General features: G+C 38.3%; 1 protein-coding gene and 1 pseudogene across 3 annotated transcripts in view; one reads left to right on the forward strand and one right to left on the reverse strand.

Annotated features, from left to right (window-relative positions):
* SOS2 (SOS Ras/Rho guanine nucleotide exchange factor 2) overlaps positions 1-24,857 on the forward strand; it is a 183,453-nt gene that overhangs the window by 43,699 nt on the left and 114,897 nt on the right. The gene's annotated exons all lie outside the window — the stretch shown is intronic.
* Positions 14,084-15,437, reverse strand: LOC143655564 (microtubule-associated protein tau pseudogene; annotated as a pseudogene).

The following is a 24,857-nucleotide window of genomic DNA, read 5'->3' on the forward strand; positions in this document are numbered from 1 at the left end:
TTCTCCCATTGAGCTGGATGTTTATTCACTTTTTTGACAAAATCCATTCTTTTAATGTATTGTTGGATTCAATTTGCTAGTATTTTGTTGATAATTTTTGCATTTATGTCCCTAAGGGAGATTGGTCTGTAGTTTTCCTTTCTTGTAGCATCTTTATCTGGTTTTGGTATTGTAGTGATGTTAGCTTCATAAAATGAGTTTCGTAGCTTTCCTTTTTCCTCAGTTGTTTAGAAGGATTTGAGCAGGATTGGTATTAGTTCTTTTTGGAATGTTTGATAAAATTTCCCTGGGAAGATGTCTGGTCCAGGGCTTTTCTTTGTGGGAAAAATTTTGAGGACTGATTGAATCTTTTTACTGTAATTGCTTCATGAGGTCTATTTCTTCTCGAGTCAGTGTAGGTAGTTCGTGTGTTTCTAGGAATTTGTCCATTTCATTTCATCTAAGTTGTCTAGTTTGTTGGCATATAGTTGTTCATGATATTCCATTATGATATTTTAAATTTCTTAATGATCTGGGGTAAAGACCCCCCCTTCTCATTTCTGATTGTTTATTTGCATCCTCTCTTTTTTTTCTTTGTTAGTCTAAGTAGGGGTCTGTGCAAGTTTGAAACTTGTGTACCACAGAAAAGCCATTTTCTTTAATCCTCATTCAGTATGTGCCCTCCCAACTGAGAGAGAAGCCCTGCACTTTATCAACCCTTTTTTTGGAGTTATCTTTCTCTGAATGTCTTACTTTGGACATTTTCATGGTCTTTGAACCGTAAACTTGCTCTTCTGTTTTTGGTATATTGCATTCCAGCACCTTACAAACTAAAACAGGGTCCACCAATTTTATTGATTTTCTCAAAGAACCAGTTTTGTGTTTTCTTGATTCTTTGTATTGTTTTATTGTTCTCCAGTTTGTTTATTTCTGCTTTAATCTTTGTTATTTCTCTTTTATTTGCTTTTGGATTAGTTTCCTCTTCTTTCTCTGAATTCTCCAGGTGTGAGTAAGTCCTTGATTTTGGTTTGTCCTTGGGTTTTTTTTGTTTTATATTTTTATTGAAAAATCTGCACATACATATAGTACGGGTGTATTATACAATCAGTGGCTCTCAGTATCATCACATAGTTGTGTGTTCACCATGATCGTTTTTAGAACATTTGTATCACTCCAGAAAAAGAAAAAAAAAGAACTTGCACATCCCATACCCCTTACCCCTTGCTTTCATTGACTAACAGTATTTCAATCTACCCAATTTTTGCCCTTTATCTCCCCTTATTATGTATTTATTGATTTTCCTTATTTTTTTACTCATCCACCCATACCCTGGTAAAAAGAAACATCAGACACAAGGTGTCATCAAACAGTTTTCACAGTCACATTTTAAAAGCTACATAGTTACAAAGTCCTTTTCAAGAATCTAGGCTGTTGGAACATAGTTCAGCAATTTCAGATAATTCTTCCAGCCACTCCATACACCACTGTATATTAACTAAAAAGGGATACCTACATAATGCATAAGAATAACCTCCAGGAGGCTGGAGGAAAGTGCCTAAAAATGTGCAGCTGTGTTCCAGTAGCCGTGTTTCTTGAAGGTGATTGTATAATGATATAGCTCTCACAATGTGACTGTGCAATTGTGAAAACCTTGTGTCTGAAGCTCCTTTTATTTACCTTATCAACAGACGAGTAAAACATATGGGTTAAAAATAAATAAATAATAAGGGGAACAAATGTTAAAATAAATTTAGTAGGTTGAGATGCTGGTGATTAATGAAAGGAGTATGGTATGTATGAATTTTTTTCTGTTTTCTTTTTATTAACTTTTTCTGAATTGATGCAAGTGTTCTAAGAAATGATCATGATGATGAATATGCAACTATGTGATGATATTTTTAATTACTGGATATATATGTAGAAAGAAATGACCATATGTAAGAATGTTTGTATTTATATGTGGTTATGTTTAATAAATAAATTTTTAAAAATGTGAAAAAAAAATCAAAATAAATAAAGTGAAAGCCATCCTTAAAAAAAAAGTATAATCTCCAGGATAACCTCCTGACTCTATTTGAAATCTCTCAGCCACTGAGACATTATTTTATCTCATTTCTCCCCCCCCCCCCTTTTTTTTTTAACATGGGCAGGCACCGGGAAACAAACCCGGGTCCTCTGGCATGGCAGGTGAGCATTCTTGCCTGCTGAGCCACCATGGCCTGCCCTCTTCCCCCTTTTTATCAAGAAGGCTTTCTTATCCCCATGATGCCAGGTCCCAACTCATCCTCTGCAGTCAGGTCCACGTTGCCAGGGAGTCATGTCCTTCCTAGTGGGGAGGGCAGTGAGTTCACCTGCTGAATTGGCTTAGAAAGGCCACATCTGAGTAACAAAAGAAGTTCTCTGAAAGTGACTCTTAGGCATAATTATCAGTAGGCTTAGCTTTACCTTTGCAGGAATCAGCATTGTAGAGTTGAACCCCAAGATTGAGGGCTCAGCCTCTTGAATTGGTTGTTGTGCTGGTTTGAAAGGAAGTATGCCCCCTAAGAAAAGCCATGTTTTAATATAAATCCCATTTCATAAAGGTAGAATAATCTCTATTCAATACTGTATGTTTGAAACTGTAATGAGATCATCTCCCTGGATGATGTGATTTAGTGAAGAGTGGTTGTTAAACTGGATTAGGGGATGACATGTCTCCACCCATTTGAGTGTGTCCTGATTGGTTTATTGGAGTCCTATAAAAGAGGAAATATTTTGGAGAATAAGAGATTCAGAGAGAGCAACACTACAAAGCAGAGAGTCCACCAGCTGGTGACCTTTGGAGATAAAGAAGGAAAACGCCTCCCGGGGAGCTTCATGAAATGGAAGCCAGGAGAGAAAGCTAGCAGATGACGCTGTATTCGCCATGTGCCCCTCCAGCCGAGAGAGAAGCCCTGACTGTGTTCACCATGTGCCTTCTCACTTGAGAGAGAAATCCTGAACTTCATCGGCCTTCTTGAACCAAGGTATCTTTCCCTGGATGCCTTAGATTGGACATTTCTATAGACTTGTTTTAATTGGGACATTTTCTTGGCCTTAGAACTGTAAACCAGCAACTCATTAAATTCTCCCTTTTAAAAGCCATTCCGATGCTGGTATATTGCAGTCCAGCAGATAGCAAACTAGGACAGTTGTCTCAACTGCTTCTGAGACTATCAGGAATTCCCCAGATGGGGAAGTTTAATGTTTCCTTCTTTTTCCCCAAGTCGCCCAAGGAGATCTTGCAAATACTTTTTTATTCTCTGCCCAAATTACTCTGGGATATATCGGGGCATCACACTAATCCTATTCAAACCAAGAAGATCTCACACCCTATTCAAGATTCCATGTAATTATGGTGTTCAAGTAGATTGACCATACAGGTTAAATGACATCATATGCTACCCAAAATACAAATTTTGCACCAAATGAGCTTCTCTCCCTTTGTTCTCATGCAGAGGATGTAGTGTGAAAATGTGAGTCAAATCAGCCTTTACCCAGTATTCTGATTTACCTAAATCCTATCCAGAGCAATATCATTCATATCTTTAGATGAAGTCTGATTACTTTTTCACCTTTTTTTTAACAGTTGCTAAATGATGTGATGTTGACTTTCATAGCTTCAGTGCTCTAATTCTGAGTTTCAGGTGTCACATAAATACCCAAAATTTCTCGGAACAACCAGGTTATATACAAATAGTTCAGTATCTCAGAATTTTAAATACCACTTTGAACTCCAAAATATATGTGACTGCTGTAAGAGCTTACGATCTAGGACCCTTTAAATAGGCCCCAACCTGATAACCCATTCTCTTCACTTCAGCTCTCTGACTTTGTATTTTATAGTTTGTCCATTACATGGTAGTTACACGTGAGACATGATAATATTTGACTTTTTGTTTCTGACCCTTCGTTCAACATACTGTCTTTAAAGTTCATACACCTTGTTGCATGCCTCACAACTTCATTCTTAACTGCAGCTGCTGAGTAATCTAGTATATGTAAACATCACAATTCCCCCCTTTCGTCTCTCAGTTGTACCCTTAGGCCACCTCAAGTACATCCATTGTGATTGTGAACATACCCCTCCCCCATGCCCCACTTGTTGACATTTAGTTACATTTAGTAGAAGCATTTTACAGTATTACTCTTGGCTCTAGACCCTAACTTGTTTTGATTGTACTTTTTCCTGTATACTGTCCATTTTCAATACCTTGCAACATTTATATTCATATATTCTCCCTCATGCAAAATGTTTTATTTATTATTTAAAAAAAAATTTAACAACAAACAAAAGCATTCTTAACATATGATCATTCCGTTCTACATATATAATCAGTAATTCACAATATCATCACATAGTTGCATATTCATCATCATGATCATTTCTTAGGACATTTGCATCAATTCAGAAAAAGAAAGAAAAAGACAACAGAAAAAGAAATAAACCGAAAACAGAAAAAAAAGAAAGATTATACATACCATACCCCTTACCCCTCCGTTTCATTGATCACTAGATTTCAAACTAAATTTATTTTAACATTTGTTCCCCCATTATTTATTTATTTTTGTTTTTGTTTTTGTTTTTTTTAGTGGTTCTTTTTTTTTTATTATTAATGGAAAAAAAGAAATTAACCCAACATTTAGAAATCATACCATTCTACATATGAAATCAATAATTCTCAACATCATCACATAGATGCATGATCATCGTTTCTTAGTACATTTGCATCGGTTTAGAAGAACTAGCAACACAACAGAAAAAGATATAGAATGTTAATATAGAGAAAAAAATAAAAGTAATAATAATAGTAAAAAAAAAACAAAACCAAAAAACCTATAGCTCAGATGTAGCTTCATTCAGTGTTTTAACATGATTACTTTACAATTAGGTATTATTGTGCTGTCCATTTTTGAGTTTTTGTATCTAGTCCTGCTGCACAGTCTATATCCCTTCAGCTCCAATTACCCATTATCTTACCCTGTTTCTAACTCCTGCTGGACTCTGTTACCAATGACATATTCCAAGTTTATTCTCGAATGTCGGTTCACATCAGTGGGACCATACAGTATTTGTCCTTTAGTTTTTGGCTAGACTCACTCAGCATAATGTTCTCTAGGTCCATCCATGTTATTACATGCTTCATAAGTTTATCCTGTCTTAAAGCTGCATAATATTCCATCGTATGTATATACCACGGTTTGTTTAGCCACTCGTCAGTTGATGGAGATTTTGGCTGTTTCCATCTCTTTGCAATTGTAAATAACGCTGCTATAAACATTGGTGTGCAAATGTCCGTTTGTGTCTTTGCCCTTAAGTCCTTTGAGTAGATACCCAGCAATGGTATTGCTGGGTCGTATGGCAATTCTATATTCAGCTTTTTGAGGAACCGCCAAACTGCCTTCCACAGTGGTTGCACCCTTTGACATTCCCACCAACAGTGGATAAGTGTGCCTCTTTCTCCGCATCCTCTCCAGCACTTGTCATTTTCTGTTTTGTTGATAATGGCCATTCTGGTGGGTGTGAGATGATATCTCATTGTGGTTTTGATTTGCATTTCTCTAATGGCCAGGGACATTGAGCATCTCGTCATGTGCCTTTTGGCCATTTGTATTTCCTCTTCTGAGAGGTGTCTGTTAAAGTCTTTTTCCCATTTTGTAATTGGGTTGGCTGTCTTTTTGTTGTTGAGTTGAACAATCTCTTTATAAATTCTGGATACTAGACCTTTATCTGATATGTCATTTCCAAATATTGTCTCCCATTGTGTAGGCTGTCTTTCTACTTTCTTGATGAAGTTCTTTGATGCACAAAAGTGTTTAATTTTGAGGAGCTCCCATTTATTTATTACCTTCTTCAGTGCTCTTGCTTTAGGTTTAAGGTCCATAAAACCGCCTCCAATTGTAAGCTTCATAAGATATCTCCCAACATTTTCCTCTAACTGTTTTATGGTCTTAGACCTAATGTTTAGATCTTCGATCCATTTTGAGTTAACTTTTGTGTAGGGTGTGAGATATGGGTCTTCTTTCATTCTTTTGCATATGGATATCCAGTTCTCTAGGCACCATTTATTGAAGAGACTGTTCTGTCCCAGGTGAGTTGGCTTGAATGCCTTATCAAAGATCAAATGTCCATAGATGAGAGGGTCTATATCTGAGCACTCTATTAGATTCCATTGGTCGATATATCTATCTTTATGCCAATACTATGCTGTTTTGACCACTGTGGCTTCATAATATGCCTTAAAGTCAGGCAGCGCAAGACCTCCAGCTTCGTTTTTTTACCTCAAGATGTTTTTAGTAATTCGGGGCACCCTGCCCTTCCAGATAAATTTGCTTATTGGTTTTTCTATTTCTGAAAAGTAAGTTGTTGGGATTTTGATTGGTATTGCATTGAATCTGTAAATCAATTTAGGTAGGATTGACATCTTAACTATATTTAGTCTTCCAATCCATGAACACGGTATGCCCTTCCATCTATTTAGGTCTTCTGTGATTTCTTTTAGCAGTTTTTTGTAGTTTTCTTTATATAGGTTTTTTGTCTCTTTAGTTAAATTTATTCCTAGGTATTTTATTATTTTAGTTGCAATTGTAAATGGGATTCGTTTCTTGATTTCTCCCTCAGCTTGTTCATTGCTAGTGTATAGAATTGCTACAGATTTTTGAATGTTGATCTTGTAACCTGCTACTTTGCTGTACTCATTTATTAGCTCTAGTAGTTTTGTTGTGGATTTTTCCGGGTTTTTGACGTATCGTATCATATCGTCTGCAAACAGTGATAGTTTTACTTCTTCCTTTCCAATTTTGATGCCTTGCATTTCTTTTTCTTGTCTAATTGCTCTGGCTAGAACCTCCAACACAATGTTGAATAATAGTGGTGATAGTGGACATCCTTGTCTTGTTCCTGATCTTAGGGGGAAAGTTTTCAATTTTTCCCCATTGAGGATGATATTGGCTGTGGGTTTTTCATATATTCCCTCTATCATTTTAAGGAAGTTCCCTTGTATTCCTATCTTTTGAAGTGTTTTCAACAGGAAAGGATGTTGAATCTTGTCAAATGCCTTCTCTGCATCAATTGAGATGATCATGTGATTTTTCTGCTTTGATTTGTTGATATGGTGTATAACATTAATTGATTTTCTTATGTTGAACCATCCTTGCATACCTGGGATGAATCCTACTTGGTCATGATGTATAATTCTTTTAATGTGTTGTTGGATACGATTTGCTAGAATTTTATTGAGGATTTTTGCATCTATGTTCATTAGAGAGATTGGTCTGTAGTTTTCTTTTTTTGTAATATCTTTGCCTGGTTTTGGTATGAGGGTGATGTTGGCTTCATAGAATGAATTAGGTAGTTTTCCCTCCACTTCGATTTTTTTGAAGAGTTTGAGGAGAGTTGGTACTAATTCTTTCTGGAATGTTTGATAGAATTCACATGTGAAGCCGTCTGGTCCTGGACTTTTCTTTTTAGGAAGCTTTTGAATGACTAATTCAATTTCTTTACTTGTGATTGGTTTGTTGAGGTCATCTATTTCTTCTTGAGTCAAAGTTGGTTGTTCATGTCTTTCCAGGAACCCGTCCATTTCATCTAAATTGTTGTATTTATTAGCGTAAAGTTGTTCATAGTATCCTGTTATTACCTGCTTTATTTCTGTGAGGTCAGTAGTTATGTCTCCTCTTCCATTTCTGATCTTATTTATTTGCATCCTCTCTCTTCTTCTTTTTGTCAATCTTGCTAAGGGCCCATCAATCTTATTGATTTTCTCATAGAACCAACTTCTGGTCTTATTGATTTTCTCTATTGTTTTCATGTTTTCAATTTCATTTATTTCTGCTCTAATCTTTGTTATTTCTTTCCTTTTGCTTGCTTTGGGATTAGTTTGCTGTTCTTTCTCCAGTTCTTCCAAGTGGACAGTTAATTCCTGCATTTTTGCCTTTTCTTCTTTTCTGATATAGGCATTTAGGGCAATAAATTTCTCTCTTAGCACTGCCTTTGCTGCGTCCCATAAGTTTTGATATGTTGTGTTTTCATTTTCATTCGCCTCGAGGTATTTACTAATTTCTCTTGCAATTTCTTCTTTGACCCACTCGTTGTTTAAGAGTGTGTTGTTGAGCCTCCACGTATTTGTGAATTTTCTGACACTCCGCCTATTATTGATTTCCAACTTCATTCCTTTATGATCCGAGAAAGTGTTGTGTATGATTTCAATCTTTTTAAATTTGTTAAGACTTGCTTTGTGACCCAGCATATGGTCTATCTTTGAGAATGATCCATGAGCACTTGAAAAAAAGGTGTATCCTGCTGTTGTGGGATGTAATGTCCTATAAATGTCTGTTAAGTCTAGCTCATTTATAGTAATATTCAGATTCTCTATTTCTTTATTGATCCTCTGTCTAGATGGTCTGTCCATTGATGAGAGTGGTGAATTGAAGTCTCCAACTATTATGGTATATGTGTCTATTTCCCTTTTCAGTGTTTGCAGTGTATTCCTCACGTATTTTGGGGCATTCTGGTTCGGTGCGTAAATATTTATGATTGTTATGTCTTCTTGTTTAATTGTTCCTTTTATTAGTAGATAGTGTCCTTCTTTGTCTCTTTTAACTGTTTTACATTTGAAGTCTAATTTGTTGGATATTAGTATAGCCACTCCTGCTCTTTTCTGGTTGTTATTTGCATGAAATATCTTTTCCCAACCTTTCACTTACAACCTATGTTTATCTTTGGGTCTAAGATGTGTTTCCTGTAGACAGCATATAGAAGGATCCTGTTTTTTAATCCATTCTGCCAGTCTATGTCTTTTGATTGGCAAATTCAGTCCATTAACATTTAGTGTTATTACTGTTTGGATAATATTTTCCTCTACCATTTTGCCTTTTGTATTATATATATCATATCTGACTTTCCTTCTTTCTACATTCTTCTCCATACCTCTCTCTTCTGTCTTTTCGTATCTGACTGTAGTGCTCCCTTTAGTATTTCTTGCAGAGCTGGTCTCTTGGTCACAGATTCTCTCCGTGATGTTTTGTCTGAGAATGTTTTAATTTCTCCCTCATTTTTGAAGGACAATTTTGCTGGATATAGGAGTCTTGGCTGACAGTTTTTCTCTTTTGGTAATTTAAATATATCATCCCACTGTCTTCTAGCTTCCATGGTTTCTGCTGAGAAATCTACACATAGTCTTATTGGGTTTCCCTTGTATGTGATGGATTGTTTTTCTCTTGCTGCTTTCAAGATCCTTTCTTTCTCTTTGACCTCTGACATTCTAACTAGTAAGTGCCTTGGAGAACGCCTATTTGGGTCTAATCTCTTTGGGGTGCGCTGCACTTCTTGGATCTGTAATTTTAGGTTTTTCATAAGAGTTTGGAATTTTTCAGTGATAATTTCTTCCATTAGTTTTTCTCCACCTTTTCCCTTCTCTTCTCCTGGGACACCCACAACACGTATGTTTGTGCGGTTCATATTGTCCTTGAGTTCCCTGATACCCTGTTCAAATTTTTCCATTCTTTTCCCAATAGTTTCTGTTTGTTTTTGGAATTCAGATGTTCCATCCTCCAAATCACTAATTCTATCTTCTGTCTCTTTAAATCTATCATTGTAGGTATCCATTGTTTTTTCCATCTTTTCTACTTTGTCCTTCATCCCATAAGTTCTGCGATTTGTTTTTTCAGTTTTTCTATTTCTTCTTTTTGTTCAGCCCATGTCTTCTTCATGTCCTCCCTCAATTTATCGATTTCGTTTTTGAAGAGGTTTTCCATTTCTGTTCGTATATTCAGCATTAGTTGTCTCAGCTCCTGTATCTCATTTGAACTATTGGTTTGTTCCTTTGACTGGGCCATATTTTCAATTTTCTGAGCATAATCCGTTATCTTCTGCTGGCGTCTGGGCATTTAGTCAGATTTCCCTGGGTGTTGGACCCAACAGGTTGAAAGATTTTTCTGTGAAATCTCTAGGTTCTGTTTTTCTTATCCTGCCCAGTAGGTGGCGCTCGTGGCACACATTTGTCTGTGGGTCCCACCAGTAAAAGGTGCTGTGGGTCCTTTAACTTTGGAAAACTCTCGCCATGGGGGAGGTTCGCCAGCCGAAGCGACTTGGAAGAGTGCCAGCCGGCCCAGGTGTCCGAATGCGGGAAGGGTTGCCGACATCCGCAGCCGGTGAGAGTGCCCGTCCGAATTTCCTAGTCGGCCCGGGGCGCCAAGCATGGCGGGAGGGCGCCAGCCTCCACGGCCCGGGAAAGTGCACTGTACCCAGCCAGACCAGGGAGGGGAGGAACTCGGCCGCATTTGCCGCCCCGCCCGGGAAAGCCCATGCCCCTCAGCAATCTCACCGGAGCGGGTTCTCCCAGGCAGTCAGCCGTTCCTGGATGGGATACGCTGTCTTTTTGATGTCTGTCGTGTCTCTGGGAGCTGTTCTGTATCGTTTCTACTCCCCTAGTAGCTGTTCTGGAGGAGGAACTAAGATCCGCGCGTCTTACTAAGCCGTCATCTTTTCCGGAAGTCTGTTCATTTTTATTCCATATGTTCTACTTGTCTGTTGACAAGGTAGATTAAAGGAGCATCAGACACAAGGTTTTCACAATCACATTGTCACATTGTGAGAGCTATATCGTTATTCAATCATCATCAAGAAACATGGCTACTGGAACACAGCTCTACATTTTCAGACAGTTCCCTCCAGCCTCTCCAATATATCTTGAATAACAAGGTGATATCTACTTAATGCATAAGTATAACCTCCAGGATAACTTCTTGACTCTGTTTGGAATCTCTCAGCCATTGACACTTTATTTTGTCTCATTTCACTCTTCCCCGTTTTGGTCAAGAAGGTTTTCTCAATCCCTTGATGCTGAGTCTCAGCTCATCTTGGTTTTTTCTCAATCCCTTGATGCTGAGTCTCAGTTCATTCTGGGATTTCAGTCCCACGTTGCCAGGAAGGTCCACACCCCTGGGAGTCATGTCCCACGTAAACAGGTGCAGGGTGGTGAGTTTGCTTGTTGTGTTGGCTGGAGAGAGAGGCCACATCTCAACAACAAAAGAGGCTCTCTTGGGGGTGACTCTTAGGCCTAAATTTTAAGTAGGCTTGACCTGTCCTTTGTGGGGTTAAGTTTCCTATGAACAAACCCCAAGACTGAGGGCTCAGCCTATAGCTTTGGTTGTGAGAATATAAAAAATTCAACTTGGGGAAGTTGAATTTTCCCCCCTTCTCATCATTCCCCAAAGGGGACTTCATGCAAAATGTTTTTATATTTGTACATTTAATCACCATCATTGTCCACTCTAGGTATTCCTAAGATATACTTTCTTTATCCTCTGTCTTTCCTTTTGGTTCCTAATGTCTCTAGCCCTTCTCCCTCAACCATACTCACAGTCAACTTCATTCAGTGTACTTACATTATTGTGCTACCATCAGGTATCCATTTCTGAATTTTTATTACCAGTCCTGTTGCACAATCTGTATTCCTTCAGCATCAAATGCTCAATCTCTATCCTCTATCTCCTAATAATCTGTGTTCTTTTAGTTCTGAAAGTTCACTTATAAATATTAGTTCATATCAGTGAGCCTATACAGTATTGTCCTTTTGTTTCTGGCTAATTTTGCTCAGCATAATGTCCTCAAGGTTCATACAGTCATGCTTCATGACTGCTGCATAATATTCCACTGAATGTATCTACCAGAGCTTGTTTAGCCATTCATCTGTTGATGAACATTTGAGCTGTTTCCATCTCTTGGCAGTCATAAATAATGCTGCTGTAAACGTCAGTGTGCAAATGTCCATTTGTGTCCTTGTCTTTGGTTCCTCTGAATGTATACCTTGTAATGGGATTGCTGGATCATACGGCAATTCTATACTTACCTTCCTGAGGAACTGCCAAACTGCCTTCCAGTTTACATTCCCACCAACGGGGATAAGTGTGCCCCTTTCTTCACATCCTCTACTACAGTTGTTTTCTGGTTTTTTTTTGGATAATGGCCATTCTAGTGAGTGTCAGATGATATCTCATAATGGCTTTGATTTGCATTTCCCTTATATGCAGTGAAATGGAGCATCTTTTCATGTGCCTTTTAGCCATTTTTATCTCCTCTTCTGAAAAGTGTTCACCTCTTTTGCCCGTTTTTTGATTGGGTTGTGTGTCTGTTGTTGCATTGAAGAATCTCTTTATATATCCTGGATACTAAACCCTTATCTAATATGTGGTTTCCCAGTATTGTCTCCTCTTGTGTGGACTGCCCTTTTACTTTCCTGACAAGAGTTCTTTAATGCACTAAAACATTTGATTTTGAGGCGATCCCAGTGTATGTATTTCTTTTTTCAATGCTTGTGTTTTTGGTATAAGGTGTAGGAAACCACCTCCTATTACAAGATTTGTAAATATTTCCCTGCATTTTGTTCTAACAGTTTTATGGTCTTAACTCTAAAGCTTAGGTCTTTGATCCATTTTGAGTTAATTTTTGTATGGGGTGTAAGATATGGATCTTCTTTCATTCTGTTGCATATGAATATCCAGTTATCCAAATGCCATTTATTGAAGAGACTGCTGTGTCCCAGATGGGTTGTCTTGACTGCCTTATCAAAGATCAGTTGTCCGTAGATGAGAGGGTCTATTTCTGAACACTCAGTTTGATTTCATTGGTCAATCTATCTATCCATATGCCAGTACCGTGCTGTTTTAATGAGTGTAGCTTCATAATAAGCTTTAAAGTCAGGTAATGTGAGACCTCCTGCTTTATTTTTCCTTCAAAATTCACTTTGTCTTTGACATTTGGTAATCTAATTAGTAAGTGTCTTGGAGTAGTTCTATTTGGATGTATTCTGTTTGGGGTATGCTATACTACTTGGATCTGTAATTTTATGACTTTCATAAAAGATGGGAAATTTTCAGTGGTTATTTCCTCCATTAGTCTTTGTACTCCTTTTCCTTTTTCTTCTCTTTCTGGAGTTTTAGGCAATTAACATTTAAAGTTGTTATTGTAAAGGCAGTACTTTGTTCAACAATTTTGTTTTTTGGCTTTTTTATGTCATATCTTATTTTTTTCTCTCTCTCTTTTTATCCTTTTAGTTACCTTTACTGATAATCTTCATTTGTACACGCTTCTACAGACTTCTCTCTCTTGTCTTTTCCTCTCCGCCTGTTCTCCATTTAGTTTTCCTTGTAGAGCACATCTCCTGTTCACAGACTATCTCAGTGTCTGTTTGAAAATATTTTAAACTCTCTCTTTGTTTTTTTTTTTTTGACATGGGCAGGCACTAGGAATCGAACCTGGGTCTCCAGCATGGCAGGTGAGAATTCTGGTATTGAGCCCCCGGTGCACCGCGCTCACTCTCATCTTTGAAGGGCAGTTTTGCTGCATATATAATTCTTGGTTGGCAGTTTTTCTCTTTTCTTTTTAGTGTAGGATTTCAAATGTCCTCTCCTTTAATTTACTGATTTTTTCTTCTCTCTCTTCCAGTCTGCTGTTGTATGTCTCCATTGTATTTTTCATTTCTTCTTTTGTGCCTTCCATTCCCATAATTTCTGCCATTTGATTTTACAAGCTTTCACGTTCTTTTTTTATGGTCACCCAGTGTCTTCTTTGTATCCTACATCTCTTTTGCCATATTTTCCTTCAACTCATTGAATTGATTTATAATATTTCTTTGAACATCTTTAATTGTTTCAACCCCTGTATTTCAATTGAAGTATTAGTTTGTTCCTTTGACTGGGCCACATCTTTGGGCTTTCTAGTGAGACTTGTGATTTTTTTACTGGTGTCTAGTATCCGATTTTCTTGAATAGTATATTCTGGCAGTCATTTTCTCTCTTTTGCTTGGGGTTTTCTTGTAGGTTAGCTTTTTCTCTAACAGTTCTTTGACATTTGGGCCAACTTATTGTAGACCTGTAGCATAGCTTTTGTTCAACTGATCGGAATTTTTTGTCTCTTGTTTTTCTAAATCTTGCCCTGCCTTGATGGAAGGTTTTTGAAATTGCCCTTTCGTGTGTGTGCAGTCATTTCACTCTCCAGGAAAAGCTTTCTCTTCCCTCCTCCTCCTGAGGGAGTATTGATCTGCGTCATGTTTCGTTTTGCCTCTGTGTATTTTTTTTTAATGTTTTATTATTGTTAGCCCACCCATCAGTTTGTAAAGATGAAATTTGCTCTGATTCCCATCACTGATTTTGATGTCCCAAGCCAAAGCCGAGTGACAAAAGCAGGTTAAGTTATTAACTGAGTAACTGATCTGTGAGGAGCAGCTGGGGGAGGGCAGAAGGTGAAGGGCCAGATTATTCTTTTTTCCCACACTCTCATTCTCTCTTCTCTCCGCGATCACTAACCGCCCCAGGGGCCAGATCACAAACCCTGCTTGGCCAGGGAGGCGGACACTTCGTCGGCTAGCGTGGCGAGCTGGGGCGAGTCTACCATGTCGATGCTGCCGATGGAGGAGACATTGCTGAGGTGCCGCGGAGACGTGTCCCCTGACACCACGGGCGACTTGTACACGATCTCCGCCCCGTGGTCCGTTTTGGCTTTGGCGTTCTCGCGGAAGGTCAGCTTGTGGGTTTCGATCTTTTTATTCCCTCCACCAGGGACGTGGGTGATGTTACCCAGGGAACCAATCTTCGACTGGACTCTATCCTTGAAGTCCAGCTTCTCAGATTTCATTTCCACCTGGCCCCCTCCTGGTTTATGATGGATGTTGCCTAATGAGCCACATTTGGAGGTCACCTTGCTCAGGTCGACTGGCTTGTAGACTGTTTGCACCTTCCCGCCTCCTGGCTGATGTTTCAGGTTTTCGGTGGAACCGATCTTGGACCTGACGTTCGTCAGGTTTGGCATGGGCACTGGGGTGGTCTGCAGGCGGCTCTTGGCTGAAGACGGTGACTTGGGGGGAGTGCGGACCACTGCCACCTTCTTGGGCTCCCGGGTGGGCGGGGTGGGCAGCGACGGGGTACGGGAGCGGCTGCCAGGAGTCCCCAGGGAGCCCGGGCTGCTGTAACCACTGCGGTCCCCAGATTTTGCAGATTCACCAGTGCCGGGTGGGGTCTTGGGGCTGGGCGTGGTTTTCGCTGGGATCCTGGCGGTGTTGGCCAGGCTTTTCTGGCCCGGAGGGGCCGCTCCCCGGGGTGTGGCGATTTTCGTTCCAGTTTTATCAGCCCCCTTTGTTTTTTTGTCATCGCTTCCACTGCCATCTTTGCCTTTACTGACCATGCGAGCTTGAGTCACGTGTCCAGCAGCTTGATCCTCCAGGTTGGGGGTGTCTCCAATGCCTGCTTCTTCAGCTGTGGTTCCTTCGGGGATGTCCGCCTCGTTTTGCCTCTGTGTATTTTTAACACCCCTTGTTACCTCTGCTAACTTGTACCTGGAGGTCTGGCTCTGGAACAAGGATCTCCCCAGATAGCATCGACCCCATTCAGGTTTTCCAAGATAAGACGTGTCCATCCATGCTGGGTCTTGCCACCCCTCCTTTTTTTTTCGGTGGTGGTGGAGCTGCTCTTCATTCCTGTTACCTGCAGTCTGGAAATGTTACAGGATGCTCCCAAAGCCCTACTTCCCCTCCTGCCAGGAGCTTGTTTGAGACTGCCTGGTGATTGTTTGAAACAAGCTCTCTCTCCTTTTTGAGGTTGAAACTGCTGCTGGTATCCCAATCCCTGGAGTGAAAATTGTCTGAATAAGAGCTACCACATGCCCTGGGACCTGCCTCCTTTTAGGGAACTGCCACCTTCACTGAATTAGTTACTTTGTCTCCCAGTCATTCTTTAATACCACCCTTGCCTAGACAGGGCTGAAAACTGAGTATGGCACCTCCTTTCTTTAAGGGCTACTGAAAAAGAAAGAGAGAGAAAACAAAGAAAAGGGAAAAAAAATTCCATCTCATCACTAGTTCCCAGCCCCCCAAGTGTGCTGGTCAAGAGCTGGAATTGGTACCTGGCTCTGTGTGCCCCTTTTGTTGGGGCACAGCCCTTTTCCAGTATTTGCAGCTCAGCCAGCTCCAGAAACCTGTGTGTGTGTGTGTGTGTGTGTGTGTGTGTGTGTGTGTGTGTGTGTGTTTTGTAAACCCTTCGTCCTCGCTGCTGTGGTCTGGGCTGCTATAGATATCCTAGTTGCGAGCTGGTATTCAGTAGTCTGAATTTGTTGATCAAAACACATCGTTGGTGCTTGGTTGAGCTCTCCTTCCCTTGCTCCTTGGAGGGAGGACTTTTGTTTGCCACCAGGGAGAGACTTTGAATCAGCCTTTTGTGCTAATGGCGGGGAGGGACACCAGCTTCCACAGTGTGGAAGGGTTTACTTACAGTTCTTTCCTGTGATCTTGGTCCTTCCATATGTTTCAGGCTGGTACTATGTGTGTCTGGTCATGGAAGTCCCCCCAAACAGTTGTTCCAGACAGCTCCTGGTATTTAGTAGCTGCCCTAGAAGACAAACTAAATCCCATACCTCTACACTACTGTCTTGCCCTGCCTCCCTCAGCAGTGTAGTCTTAAGTCATCTATGTGTCAAAGAAGAAATCACAAGGTAAATTAGGAAATATCTTGAAAATGAAAACACAACATCCTAAAACTTATGGGATGCAGCAAAGACACTGCTAAAAGGAAAATTTATAGCTCTAAATGTGTTCATTATAAAAGAAGAAAATTCAAATCAGAGACCTTGCCTTAAAACTAGAGGATCTAGAAAAGTGAAACAACCTCAACCCAAAGTGAGCAGGAGGAAGCAAATAACAAAGATTAGAGTGGAAATAAATGAAGTAGAATATTAAAAAAATAATAAAGAGAATCAACAAAACCAAAAGTTGTTTCTTTAAAAAGGTTGATACAATTGACAAACCTTTAACTTGACCAATAAAGAAAAAGAGAGAGGGCACGAATAACTAAAATCAGAAAAGGAGAAATTACTACTGACCTTACAAAAATAAACAGGATATAAAAGGATACTGTGAACAATGTACACCAACAAATTGGATAAACCTACATAACACAGACAGGTTCCTAGAAAGACAAGACCACCTGTAACTGACTCAGTGGCTGAGAGATTTCAAATGGAGCTGAGAGGTCGTTCTGGAGGTTATTCTTTTGCAGTATACAGATATCCCCTTCCAGTTTTTGGTGGGTTGGAATAGGTAGAGGGAAATACCTGATATTGTTGAACTGTAATCCAATAGCCTTGACTCTTGAAGATGATAGAATAACTATAGAGCTTTTTTTTTTTTTTAACATGGGCAGGCACCGGGAAGCGAACCCGGGTCCTCTGGCATGGCAGGCAAGCATTCCTGCCTGCTGAGCCACCATGGCCCGCCCAACTATAGAGCTTTTAAGTTGTGACTGTGTGATTTGAAAACCTTGTGACTGATACTCCCTTTGTCCTGTGTATGGACAGATGAATACGAAAAAAAAAGACAATAGTAAATAAATAATAGGGAATATGAGGAGTATGGAATGTCTTGGGTGTTCTTTTTTTTCACTTCCATTTTTACTTTTATTCTTATTTTTTTGGAGTAATGAAAATGTTCAAAAATCGATTTTGATGGCAAATGCACAGCTATATGATGATACTGTGAACCACTGATTATGTAATTTGGTTGACTATAAGGTATGTGAATATATAATATATATCAGTAAAATTGCATTAAAAAAAAGAAATAGAAGATCTCAACAAACCACTAATTAGTGAAAAGATTGAATCAGTCATCAAAATCCTCTTCACAAAGAAGAGCTGGTAAAACTGGATGTCCATATGCAAAAGAGTGAAGGTGGACCCCATCATGTCATATACAGAAATCAACTCAAATTGAATCAGAGAGCCAAGTATAAGAACCAGAATTATAAAAGTCCTACAGGAAAACATAGCGAAGCATCTTCAGGGCCTTGTGTTAGGCATTGGTTTCTTTGACTTTACACTGAAAGCACAAGCAGCAAAATAAAAAAATAGATACGTGGGATGTCATCAGAATTAAAAACATTTTACATCAAAAGGGTTGATCACAAAAATAAAAAGACAACCTACACAATGAGAGAAAATACTTGGAAATTCCATGTATTAGGCAGGGTACTCTAGAGAAACAAGACTAATAGGAGATATCCGTAAATAAGAGATTTTATAAGTGTCTCACACAACTGTGCTGATGCACGAGTCCAAGTCCTGTAGGGAATGCTGCTAGCTGACAACTCCGATGAAGGTCATTGATGAATTCTCCAGGAGAGGCTGGCTGGCCGAAGGAAAAATGAAAGTTCTCTCTTTCTCCTTAGAAGTCTTCAACTGATTGGATTAAATTCAGCTGATTGGATTCTTTCATTGCAGATGACATTGCAGCTGTTCATAGATGTAATCATCCACAGATGCAGTGAGCTGACTGATGTTTTAATAAACCAGCCTTCTGGTTTATTAACCAGCCATGAAGTGTTCTTGTAGTATTGGTTAGACTAGTGCTTGCCTGACCAGACAACTGGGCACCATTATTTGGGCAAGTTGACACATGAACCTGTCATACTACATATCTGATAAGATAAGGGTTTAATATCCAGCCTATTTAAAGAAATCCTACAACTCAACAAAAAAAGAAGAGAACCCAATTTTTAATTGCTCATGTTTTTTGTTTCTTTTTGTATGGGTAGGCACTGGGAATCAAACCTGGGTCTCCGGCATGGAAGCAAGAATTCTGCCACTGAGCTGCCATCACGCAACCTGAAACAACGCAATTTTAAAATGGGAAAACTTCTTGAATAAATATTTTCCAAAGAACCTGTACAAAAAGCTAAAAAACACATGAAAGGATATTTAACATCATTAGCCGTTAGGGAAATGCAAGTCATAACCACAAGGAGCTACCATTTCTCACCCACTAGAATGCTACTAATTAAAAAACTGGAAAATTGCAAGAGCTGGAGAGTATGTAGAGAAATAGGAACACTCGTTCATTGGTGGTTGGAATGTAAAATGGTACAGCAGTTCTGAAAGAGTATAGTGGTTTCTCAGAAGGTTAGATATAGTTACATATGACTCAGCAATCCACTTCTATGCGTATGCCCAAAGGAATTGAAAGCAGGGTCTTGAACAGATATTTGCACCCCCATATTCATAGCAGCGTTTTCATAATTGTCAAAATATGGAAGTAACCCAAGTGTCTATGAACTGATGAATGGACAAACAAAATGCGAAATATACATATAATGGAATATTATTAAGCCATAAAAGGAAGAAAGTTCTGATAAATATGACAACCTATGAACCTTGAAGACATCATGTTAAATGACATAACCCACACATGAAAGGATAAATATGTGATTTCACTGATATAAAATAATTAGAATAGGCAAGCCCATAGAGTCAGAAATTTAAATATAGATTACCAGGGGCTGAAGGGGAGGTAGGGAAGGGAGAGTTAACACGTCAGTTGTGGAGAGTTTCTGTATGGGTTGATGGAAACGTTTTCGCGATGGATGGTGGTGATGGCAGTGCAGCATTGGGAACATAACGAACAGCACTGAAATATGTATGTGAGTATGGTTAGGAAGGGGCAATTTTAGGTTGTATACATGTTACTAGAATAAAACTTAAAACCAAAAACCATAACACTACAACAGAAAGGGTGAACCCTAATGTAAACCATGGACTACAGTTAATAGTACAATTATAAAAAGATCTTTCATCAACTGTAACAAATGTACCACAATATTCCAAGGTGCCAATAATAGGATAGTGAGCTCTGTATTTTATGCATGATTTTCCTTAAACCTGTAACTTCTCAAATAAAAAGAAAAATGAATAAAAATGAATTGTATGACTGAATTTTCTTAGCTTTTTTCATTTAAAATTTTTTTGAAATTACCTTTTCAAGTTCAGCATAATGAGTTGTTTGGTTATGGTGGTAACTTTGTTAACTCTGTGGATGTTTGGGAAGAGTTGACATACTTACATTGTGAAGCGGAATAATTACCAATCATGTATTAAACTTCATTTATTTAGAGTTTTAATTTATCTCATACTCTATCATTTTCTCCTTAGAGATTGTGCACTTGTTTTGTACAGGGCCCAAGATATATATATATGGCATCTTATAACATTTTTTTAAATTGTGAAATATAACATATATACAAAAAAAAGCAATAAATTTCCACGTACATTTTAACAAGTAGTTGAAGAACAGATTTTAAAGTTTGGTATGGTTACATTTCTACAACTTTTCTTTTTTTCTTTTAGCTGTTCCATCAATATAATGATTTAGCAATCATACTCATGCTGTCAAATCCCATCTTCTCTGTTATACTCCTACTTCTCTTTGAGTAACAAATATACATAAAAGCAATACAGTTCAAACTACAGCGCAACTATTAGTTGTAGAACAGATCCCAGAGTTTGGTATGGGTTACAGTTCCACAATTCTAGGTTTTTATTTCTAGCTGCTCTAAGGTACTGGGGGCCAAAAGAAGCATCAGCATAATGATTCAGCACTTTATACTTATTTGTTAAACCTGACCTTCTCTGTATAGCTCTACCACCACTTTTGTTCTTTCTCCCATTCTTTACGGGTATTTGGGACTATTCCCATTCTAACTTTTTCATATTTGAAGTGGCTGTCAATAATATAGGGTAGGGGGATGGAATTAGTTGATGTTCTGGAAAGGCTGGCCCCTCTGCATTTCAGGACTTACCTGGTCCAGGCATCTGGAGGTTGTAGGTTTTGGAACGTTACCCTAGTACATGGAACCTTTGTAGAACTTTATATAATGCCCTTGTTTTCTTTAGACTTGGCAGGAATGGTTTTGGTTGGGGTTTGGCAAGTTATGATAGTTAACAATGTCTAACTGAAGCATACGTAAGCCTGACCTCCAGTGTAGCCTCTTGACTCTATTTGAACCCTCTCAGCCACTAATATCTTATTTGTTACACTCCTTTACCCCTTTTTTGTCAGAATGGCGTTGTTGATCCTATGGTACCAGGGCCAGACTCATCTCTGGGAGTCATCTCTCATGCCGCCAGGGGAACTTTCACCCCTGGATGTCATGCCCCATGTAGGGGAAAGGGCAATAGTTTCACTTGCAGAGTTGGGCCTAGAGAGAGAGTGAGGTCACATCTGAGCAACAAAAGAGGTCCTCCGAAGGTGACTCTTAGGCATACCAACTGGTAGGCTAAGTTTCTTTGCTCCATTCATAAGCTTCACAAGAGCAAGCTCAAGGTCAAGTGCTTGACCTATTGATTTGGGTGTCCCTAATGTTTGGTACAGTATCTGGGGTATCCCTGGTGGTAAAGTTTAATAGTTCCATAATTTTTCTCCCATACCTCAAGGGACTTTGCCAATACTTTTTGATTATCTGCTTAATATACTCTGGGATGTATCCAGGCATTACATTAAGCTACACAGGATTAAAGGCCCTCATTCTTATTCTAGGCTCCCTGTGTTTGGATTGTTTAAATGATCTATCTAGCTGGGTTGAGTTAGATTATGTGCTACAGAAAATTTAGCTTCTAAATTTTAAACCTAATAAAACTTTCTTCTTTTGGTCTCAAAGAGTAGGCGAAGTTCTAAAATAGAGGCAACATCTTCCTTACCCGTGTTCTGAATTACCTTAATCCCAGCCTGATCAACTTCATTCTTATCTCTACATAGCGGGTTATACATATAAAACAGCCTCTCAAAATCCAGAAGGAACAATTGCCACTGGGGACTAAATACAACTGCTATAAGAGCTTATAGTCTAGGCTCCTGTTTTCTTCTAAGTATTTTCTAAATGGAACCATACAATATTTTTCTCTTTGGTTTCTGGCTTATTTTGCTTCACCAAATGTCCCACAGGTTCAATCATATCGTTGCATGCCTCGCAACTTCGTTCCTTTTTGTAGCAGCACTGTATTCAATCATGTTTTCACCATCGTTCTCCAGTCTATTTCTCAGTCAGTGCATCTTTCAGCCACCTCAGTCTACGGGGCTTCATCTGTATACCAAAGTCAACAGTCCAATCACACTCTCAAATTTAGATAATTTCATTGTTCCTTAGAGAAAGATAGCCAGTAAACACACCCTCACCAAATAGGAAATCCTGACCTCCCACTAAGTCTTGTCCGTCCCCTGATTATGTCCACCTGATACTGCTGCGATACTGTTGATGTTTTCCTGTTAAACACAGCCCATAACATGCAATAACATTTCCCCCCATACCCTGAAATTATACACTTTGTATAAGATTCATACCTTTGCAGTGGTTCATGCAAGAACTTATTTATGGATGTAGTGTTAATTGGTGGGACATATGAGTCTATACAATCCCTTTCAATCATGTTCACCTTCAGAATGGTAATATTACTTAGGCACCCACTAGTGGACTACCTTCACTTTTATCTGTTCCTTTACAGTAAGTTCAACCTCTTAGCAAACTGTTCACCCATCTCTAGCTTCCAGGTATCTCTAGGTCCACTATATTCTGTATTATAAGCCTCTGAGTTTACCTTTACCATGGTCATAAAAGTGGAGTCATACAGTATCTGTCCTTTTGTGTCTGGCTTATTTTACTCAGCATTATGTTCTCAGGGCTCATTCATCTTGTCATGTGGTTCAGGACATCATTTCATCTTATTGCTGCATAATATTCCATTGTATGTATATACCACATGTTGTTTATCCACTCGTCTGTTGATGGGCAGTTGGATTGTTCCCACATAATGTATTTTTCTATTAGGAATGTTAGTTTAAAATTTTATTTTCTAGCTTGTTACTGTTACACAGAAATAATTTTTCATCAGTTAAAATAATTTAACTGTGTATTGTTTTTATTTTCCTTCATGGACAGTCATGATCTACAAATTTGTTTCTTCCTTTCCAGTTCTTACACTTCCATTTCTTTTTCTTCTACAGTGCAATGTAGAATAAAAATTAAATAGCAAGTCCTTGTTTTTTCCAGATCTGAGAAGGAATGTTTTCAGTGTACGCCCTTGACTATGATGTTTATTATAGTTTTTTGTAGATATCTTTTACCAAATTAAGGAAGTGCACTAAGAAATTTTGTCGTGAATTGACTATTGAAATTTTCAGATGCTTTTTCTGCATCTGCTAAGATGATCGATCATGTGATTTTTCTCCTTTAATTTGTTGACATGATGAATTACATCACTTGAGTTTTCCAGTATTTAGCCAACTTTACCTTCCTGGGATAAATCCAGCTTGGTTATGTTGTACAATCTTTTTATATATTATTGAATTCAATGAGCTGATTTTGTTTATTGTATTAAGCCTAACCAATAAATGAACTGGGGAGTCTATATTCTTTTTCTATTTTCTGGGAGAGTTTGCTTAAAATTGACCCATTTCTTCCCTAAATGTTTGATCAGCTCATTAGTGAAGCCATCTGGGCCCATATTTTGAGCTATAATACAAGTCTCAACAAATTTTAAATATCTGAAATCATAGAAAGTATGTTTTCTGACCACAATGTGATTAGTCCAGAGTAAATTAAAAATATCTTTTTAGAGGGTGTATGGATGGTTCAGTGGTAGAATGCTCCCCTGCCATGTGTGAAACCTGGGTTCAATTCCCAGACCATGCACCCGCACCTTCAAAAAAAATCTTTTTAAATCCCATGTTTAGAAATTAAGAAATATACTTCTAAATGCAAATCAGAACCACCGTGAGATACCACTTCACCTCCACTAAGATGGCTATTATTTTTTGAAAATGGAAGAAAAGAATTGGTGAGGAATTGGTGTGGAAATTGGAACCCTTGAGCATTGCTGGTGGGAACGTAAAGTAATGCACCAATTACTGTGGAAAACAGTTCATCAGTTCCTCAAAAAAGTTAAACATAAAATTGCCATATGACCCAGCAGTTCTACTCCTAGATGTATACCCTAAAGAGTTGAAAATGTGGACTTCAGTAGATGCTTATATAGCATGTCCATAGCAGTGTTATACACTGCAGCCAAAATGTTGATGCAACCCAGGTGTCCGTCAGCAGATGAGTGGATAAACAGAATGCAGTGTGTACACACAGTGAAGTATTATTCAGCCATAGATAGGAATGACATTCTGATACATGCTGCAACATGTATGCTGGTGAAATAAGTCAAACACAAAAGGACAAATACTGTGTGATTTTACTTATATTAAATATCTAGATAGTCAAATTCATAGAGACAGAAAGTGGATTAGTGGTTACTCAGAGCTTGGAGGAAAGGAAATAGAGAGTTTTTGCTTTCGGAGTATAAAGTTTCTGTGTGAGGTGAGGAAGAAGTTTTGAAAATGGATGATGTGATAGTGACACAACATTGTAAGTGTAATTAATTTCACTGAATTGCACGTTTTAAAATGGTTAAAACAGCACATTTTCTTTTATATGTATCTTATCACTATGAAATTTTTTTTTTTTTAAATATCCTTCTAAATTCTTAAGGTCAAGAAAGAAACCATACCATGATGGTTATTAGAAACTATTTTGAACTGGATGATTGGAAAAATAGATAAAATTTTGTGGGCTTTTTACAAAAATAATTTTTTAAAAAATATACATATTAGAAAAAAAGAAAGATTGAAAATAACAAATTAAGTAACTATTTAGAGAAGTTAGAAAAAGAACAGCAGAAATAGGAGAAATACTAAAGATGAAGCAGAAATAAATAAAATATAATACAAATTAAAAAGAGAGGATAAACAAAGCCAAAAATTGGTCTTTGAAAAGATTAATAAAATTGTTAAACCTTTAAGAGGCTGATTAAAAAAAAAGAATGAATGCACAAATAACTAACATTAGGAATGAAAGGAGGGACTTCCTTATAGATCCTATACACTTAGAAAATATAAGGGGCTACAGTAAGCAATTTATCTAAATTTTGAGAATTTAGATGGAAAGGTCAACTTCATGCTCTTTTCTTTGTAAGAAAATTTTAAATTACTGATCCATTTTTTTCA

This window comes from Tamandua tetradactyla, chromosome 14 (assembly GCF_023851605.1).
Source record: "Tamandua tetradactyla isolate mTamTet1 chromosome 14, mTamTet1.pri, whole genome shotgun sequence".
NCBI lineage: Eukaryota > Metazoa > Chordata > Mammalia > Pilosa > Myrmecophagidae > Tamandua > Tamandua tetradactyla.